At 31.6% G+C, this 6,255-nt stretch overlaps 1 long non-coding RNA gene across 1 annotated transcript; it reads right to left on the bottom strand.

Annotated features, from left to right (window-relative positions):
- Window positions 1-474: 474 nt before the first annotated feature.
- LOC136980102 (uncharacterized) lies at window positions 475-2,432 on the bottom strand. Its single transcript, XR_010881496.1, has 3 exons — window positions 2,021-2,432; window positions 1,677-1,930; window positions 475-717 (listed from the first exon to the last, which is right to left on the bottom strand). It is a non-coding gene; the product is annotated as an uncharacterized lncRNA (long non-coding RNA).
- Between the last annotated feature and the right edge of the window lie 3,823 nt (window positions 2,433-6,255).

Raw genomic sequence — 6,255 nt, forward strand, 5'->3', positions numbered from 1 at the left:
AGAGGGAAAACGTTGATGATTTACATAGAGTGAAACAGAATAAATCCATTTACAAAATAACGGCAGCAGAAGTACATCTTAAATGGCCAATGTCAAGAGTAAGAATGTGGTCCGAAATAAGGACAAAAATTAAAACTGACTGCCAAATATAGGTAAGTTAAAATTGTAAAAGTACTCTGATCATTAAATTAATTAATAATTAGATTTAAATAAAGGACTATTTAAAACAGATATATTTCAAACCTCGATACTAGCCTATAAATGTAGTATGTGCTAGTATTGCTAATAGTCACTGTAGTACTGTAGCATTTTATTTTAAGTTGAAGACTAATTTGTAATAGAATATATAACTAATGTAAGAATATTTTTGTTTTGAAGTAATTCATGGAAAAATTTTCTTTATATTACATTTATATCATCTAGGCCCTAGTCGCGCATTTCTCAGTATATTTGGCATAAGTTAGTTAATAGAAATTTTAAAATTTAACTTCTTAATTTATTAGAAAGTACTGATATTATACTTGAAATAAGTTTTTCTTTTTAAAGTAAAAAAATAATTTTCTTTGTTACTTCTTTAATAAAATAAAGACTGGGCCTTCAGGACAGCTCATCCACTTGGCAATATTTCCAAGTCGTCCATTCAATTATAGGGTATCAGCCAGTTCACTCTGTCATTAATGTAAGAGAACTGTGTGATGTCAGAACCTTCACAGTCACCTGAATTGGACATAGGTAAACTATCGTCAGATGTATCCTGTCATATCTATTACAAATTAATTATAACCTCCAATATTAATTATAAAAAGTACAAACTAAAGAAATTACAAAGGAAAAACAAAAGAAACAAGGAACAGACAAGAAAGAAATCTACTGGCAAGTCCTTTTTAAATAAATACAATAAATTAGTTAAGAAGATAGGATATCTGAGTTTAAGAAAAAGAAGATTATGAAAGACAATTAATCTTGAATATGACGGATGTAGAAATTCCAGGTTCAATCCAAAGAACACTAAAACTAGGAATGGACTATAATGAACCAGAAATAATGAAAATTGAAGAATTTCTTGTGATTACTGAACATTTGTTATGGAAATTTCCAAAAGAAGAAAGAGAATAAATAAGAAAAGGTATGCAAAAAATAATAACAAATAAACTGAATAAAAAAAAATAAAATTAATAATTGTAAGAAACAATTAAACAATGTTTATACATTTTTAACATACATTTTTAAGTAATAATAATTTAGAAATACTTCAAGGTGACAAAACAAAACAAATAATAATAATGAAGAAAAAAGAAAAAAACAGAAGTGATCAAAGAATTAATCAACGAAGGAAATTACAAAGAACTGAAGAAAGATCCAATGAATGACCTCATAAAATCATTGGACAAGGAATTGAAAAGTCTGAAAACACATCAGATACTAGGATAATTAAAACTTATATCCAAATTAATCATAATTTGACAAAAATTATTCATTTGGATTGTTGTGTGCATTATTGCACACCGAGTAAAAACCGATTGGACACAAAGCGTTAGAGTAGGATCGCTTCACATCTCTGCCGCGATTTCTTGATACGGGGGTGCAAATTTATCATCGAATATCGGTTTAATATATAAGTATTCTTATTTAAAGTAAGAATTATCAGTAAGAAAAGCAAACTTATAGAACCTTACCTATTGAGAATCGTCCGCTTCTTTTCTTTGGGCAAACATACTTGATATTATGCCTTTCACCTCGAGGCCGATGCACCCAAACAGCTCCACTTTCGTCACTGGAGAAGCATTTCTCGTCTGAAAACCTTACATTTTCCCACTCCGTGGTCCAGTGAAGATGCTGATAGGCAAAGCCTAAACGGTCAATCATGTTTGCATTGGATAATACTTGTTTATGGGCAGCCCTTCTCCCCGATAAATTGAATTCTCTTAGTCTAATAATATAATAAAACATTCTTAATAAAGTTTTATTTATATAAATATATCTTTTTAATGTCTAGGTATTACACTCAAATGCTACATACCTTCGCTTAACCGTATTTACTGAAACAGGTAGGGATAATTCCGATTTCAGTAATCTTGCTGATTTAAACGGATCAACTTCGCTACACTGCTTTAAACGTTGATCCTCTTCTTCGGATGTAAATCGTGCACGACCTTTTGCCTTTCTCGGTGAAACCGTTCCGCTTTCAATTTTCTGTTTACAGATTTTAATAACTGTTTATGTCGTAATTTTGAACATTTCTGCTATCTCTTTCACTGTTTTCCCTTCTTCTCTATATTGAATAATTAGTTGTCTTATCTCCTTAGAAACAGCTTTTGGCATTTTTATAGATTATACAGGAACTACCTCTTGCCAGTTCGTCGCACTGAATTGAAATAAACTTTTCGGTTAATGTGAGCCTAGGTATACAAAATGGCAGTGCTTCCGGTAACCTCGATGGCAAGTGTTTTTAGAAATGTAGATGGCGCTGATAGTAATGATGCCTTCATATGCAAATATCCATCAAAAAATTCCGTATTCCAAATATTTATAATTATATGCATGTTTTCGTGCTTTTAAGTAATTTTTTTCTTTTGTTTTGCAGGAGTATGGGGATCGATGTCGGCATCCGGTCCCGGTGCCCTTGTAAGAATAAATGGCCACCTAACTGCAGCCCAATATGTGAACATTCTAGAAGGAAAATTTTTACCCTCTCTCCAAAAGTTGGATCCATCAATAAAGGTCCCGTTCGTCCATGATCACTCCCCGATACACACAGCCAGATTGACCAGAAACTGGCTGGAACATGAAACAAACATCGACGTCTTAAACTGCCAGGAAGGGGAGCTGATCTAAACCCCACTGAACATCTGTGGGCGGCGATGGGAGATGAGCCATTCAATGTTTCCACTCCGGACGAACTCTGGGAAGCCCTTTGCGAGAGATGGGAAAGATTTGGCAACACTAACATTTGTCAGAAGCTAGTAAACAGTATGCCGAATAGGATGAAAATAATGATCGACAACGATGGCTTCTGGACGAAATATTAAACATCTTCGCTACACTGCTTTAAATGTTGATTTTCTTCTTCGGCGGTGAATCATCCACGACCTTTTCCCTTTTTTGGTGAAATCATTCCTCTTTCAATATTCTGTTTGCAGATATTAGTAACTGTTCGTGTATTAAATTTAAACATTTTTGTTATCTCTTTGAATGTTTTCCCTTCTTCTCTATGGCCTAATTAAATGGAATATTTGTGCAATGAAGTTTTACTGTATATGTTATCTGCGTTTTAAACACATTGATCAAAAGATCACATAAACATTACAACAAACACACACACACACACATATATATATATATACACACACACACACACACTTGTTTTCACTCTCTACATTACAAAAATTGAAATAATAAAATTGAGTTTAATCATTATATTCGTAATAGAAAGGATACAAACGAGGTAGAGGTCTACAGAAATGTCCGTGAGTTTTCGCCATCTAACCAATAAGTATTTCATAAACTAACAAGAATTTTTATGAGAAAGTTTATATTTAAATTCATAAAAGTAATATAATATTTAAACATCATATAAGTATCTTTATGAGTGAAGCAGAAATAAATCAACTACAACAAAGCTCTTAAGATAATCACATAAGATATATAAATAAAATTAAACACATCAGAACGAAAGACGAAACTTTTATATACAATTAACAGCTTGTTTATAATAGCAGTGAGGTGGATGGCGGCTAATATAATACACTACACTGACCGTAAAAGAAAACACTTCTCCAATTACAAACGAAACCGCGGTTGGTCCGTGAAAGTTGATATGTTTATTTCTTTGCTTTTTCGAATCAAATTACAACAAAATAAATATAAAAAGTCGTTAAAAGGAAGAAAACTGATTGAAATAAAAGATATAACCATAATTTTTTTATAGTGATTACCAAAACTTCACAACTTTAAAGAAAAAAATCTCACGCTCGAAATATTAAGAAAGTATCAACATTTTAAATGGTTATTTAAATAATCAGGAATGTTTCCTATATGAGAAATTAAGAGATCCAAGAAATAATGCAGACATTATCAAAATTTTGAAAATTTATGAAATGTCGAAGGTGTAAATTTCTATCTTTATATAACTTTAAACAATTTCCATAATTTCATCAAATAAATGCCCAAATAATGTTACAAAATAAATGAAAATTTTACAAGTTGCACAGTTTGCATTACAGGAATTAGTTTTTATATATAAGTTGCGCTACTTTACCTGGGACAACGCAATACGTGACAAGTCGCGTCGTTTTAGTTAAAGATGTGACTGCTATTCCTTTCATTATATTGTTAAATGTGATGCAGAAAGCTTCGTTATTTTACGACTTTCGTCATTAAACGTTATAAGAGTTATTCTAACTGTAAATTAAACACAGTTGGTTTCTGTTTTCTACTTAAACTTTTCCTAAAAAATGATGTGATAAGTCATTAACTTTAGCCGTCATGCATGCGATAAACATATGAATCGAATAATAAGAAAAAGTAATTTCCTGTAAATCTTAGAAATGCAGAGAACAAATATTCCTTTGAATTATGTCGCTAAACGATATTAGCCATAGACATTTTATGTTAATTAGACAAATAATTTTATAAATTTTATTTGTAGATTTTTTCGTTATAACGTTTATAAATTTATTCGAGAAGTTCGACTACTTTGCAAGACTTAGCTGCTTTACAGGGATGAATGATTTTCAGAGAGTTGACAGGCGACACTTAACATGGAAAAAACGAGGAAAAAACCAGACGACAAAATGAACAATAAAGAGCGTTCAGAGAGCGATATTGGATTTATTATTGGATTAGCGGAAATTATGAAGATGTGTCGTGCAATATTAAAAGATTATAAACTCTGCACTGATCGTGAAAGAAAACACTTCTTTCTCCAATTACAAACGAAACCGCGGGTCAGTCTGTGAAACTTGAGTTAAGTGGAAATTGATGTTTATTTCTTTGCATTTTTGAATCAAATTACAACAAAATAAATATAAAAACATGTTGAAAGGAAGAAAACTGATTGAAATAAAAGATATAATCGTAATTTTTCCTAAACGATTACCATAACTTTAAAACTTAAAAAAAAAAAATGTTATTTAAGTGGAGATAAATAAGTGATCATCAATTAGTTTACTCGATTTTCTTGAGTAAAACAGTTACGTGACGCCACTTTAATGCCCCTCTTGACCAACTTCTTACTTCCTTGTTATGAATCGGAACAGTCCTTTTCAAATTGCAACCATCAATCTCGTAACGGTCAACTCTCTGATAACAGGTGGCGTGTCTTGAAACTGTAACCGATAAGTTACAGCGGCACTGATCGATTATACGCAAGTGAACACATCATTAGACCAAACTGTACATACATATGTACTGTACATTTGTAGTTGTTTTAAATGAGTAATTTTAATAAATAATGTACAGTACTGTGATTGATTTGAATTTATACTTTCCTTTAACAATCTTAATTCAACATTATTCAAGTATAAATAAATAAGGACTAACCCGTTACAAAGCTATACATCCACAAGAGCCGAATTATCGGGCTTGTAATGACCGTCGATGGTCGTCGTGTTAGCTTATATATACTGGAGGAGGCAATCAGACCGAAGGTCCGGGTAGCGTAACTGGTAACGTGTCTGCACGGATAGCAGAAGTTGCGGGTTCGAGTCCCGCTTCGGGCCGATTTCTTTTCCTCCAGTTCCAAATTATTAAAATTATTTATTTTATTTAATTATAATTATTAAGTTTAGTAAGAGATGGCGCCTAACGCCAAGCTCTAGTGCCATATTGTCTTATTAATTATTTATTTATTATAGCCAACTCTAGCCCGATAATTCGGCTCTTGTGGATGTATAGATTATTCAAGTAGCCTAAACATTACATAATTGTAAAAACAACGTTGTATTTGACTTTTCGCGCCAAACATAATCTTTTCGAGTTGCAAACGACCGCTACGAACGGATTAAGTTTGTAAGTAGAGGACTTACTGTATATGAATTTAATATCACTTGACATCAGTGCCTTCAGTTCGAAAATAAATTCTATACCCAAAGGATTATCCAAAAAATTTGTTGAACAAATGGATTAAAAAACTGACAAATGAAAAACATTTAAAATTAATAGATAAAGGAAAAAGTTTTGTTAAAATAAGATATATCCCTAAATTATTTGAAAGAATTAGAAATGTATTAAATAGTAGAATTAACTTAATACCAG

Source organism: Centruroides vittatus, unplaced genomic scaffold, assembly GCF_030686945.1.
Source record: "Centruroides vittatus isolate TY-2023 unplaced genomic scaffold, ASM3068694v2 contig_68, whole genome shotgun sequence".
NCBI classification, from domain to species: domain Eukaryota; kingdom Metazoa; phylum Arthropoda; class Arachnida; order Scorpiones; family Buthidae; genus Centruroides; species Centruroides vittatus.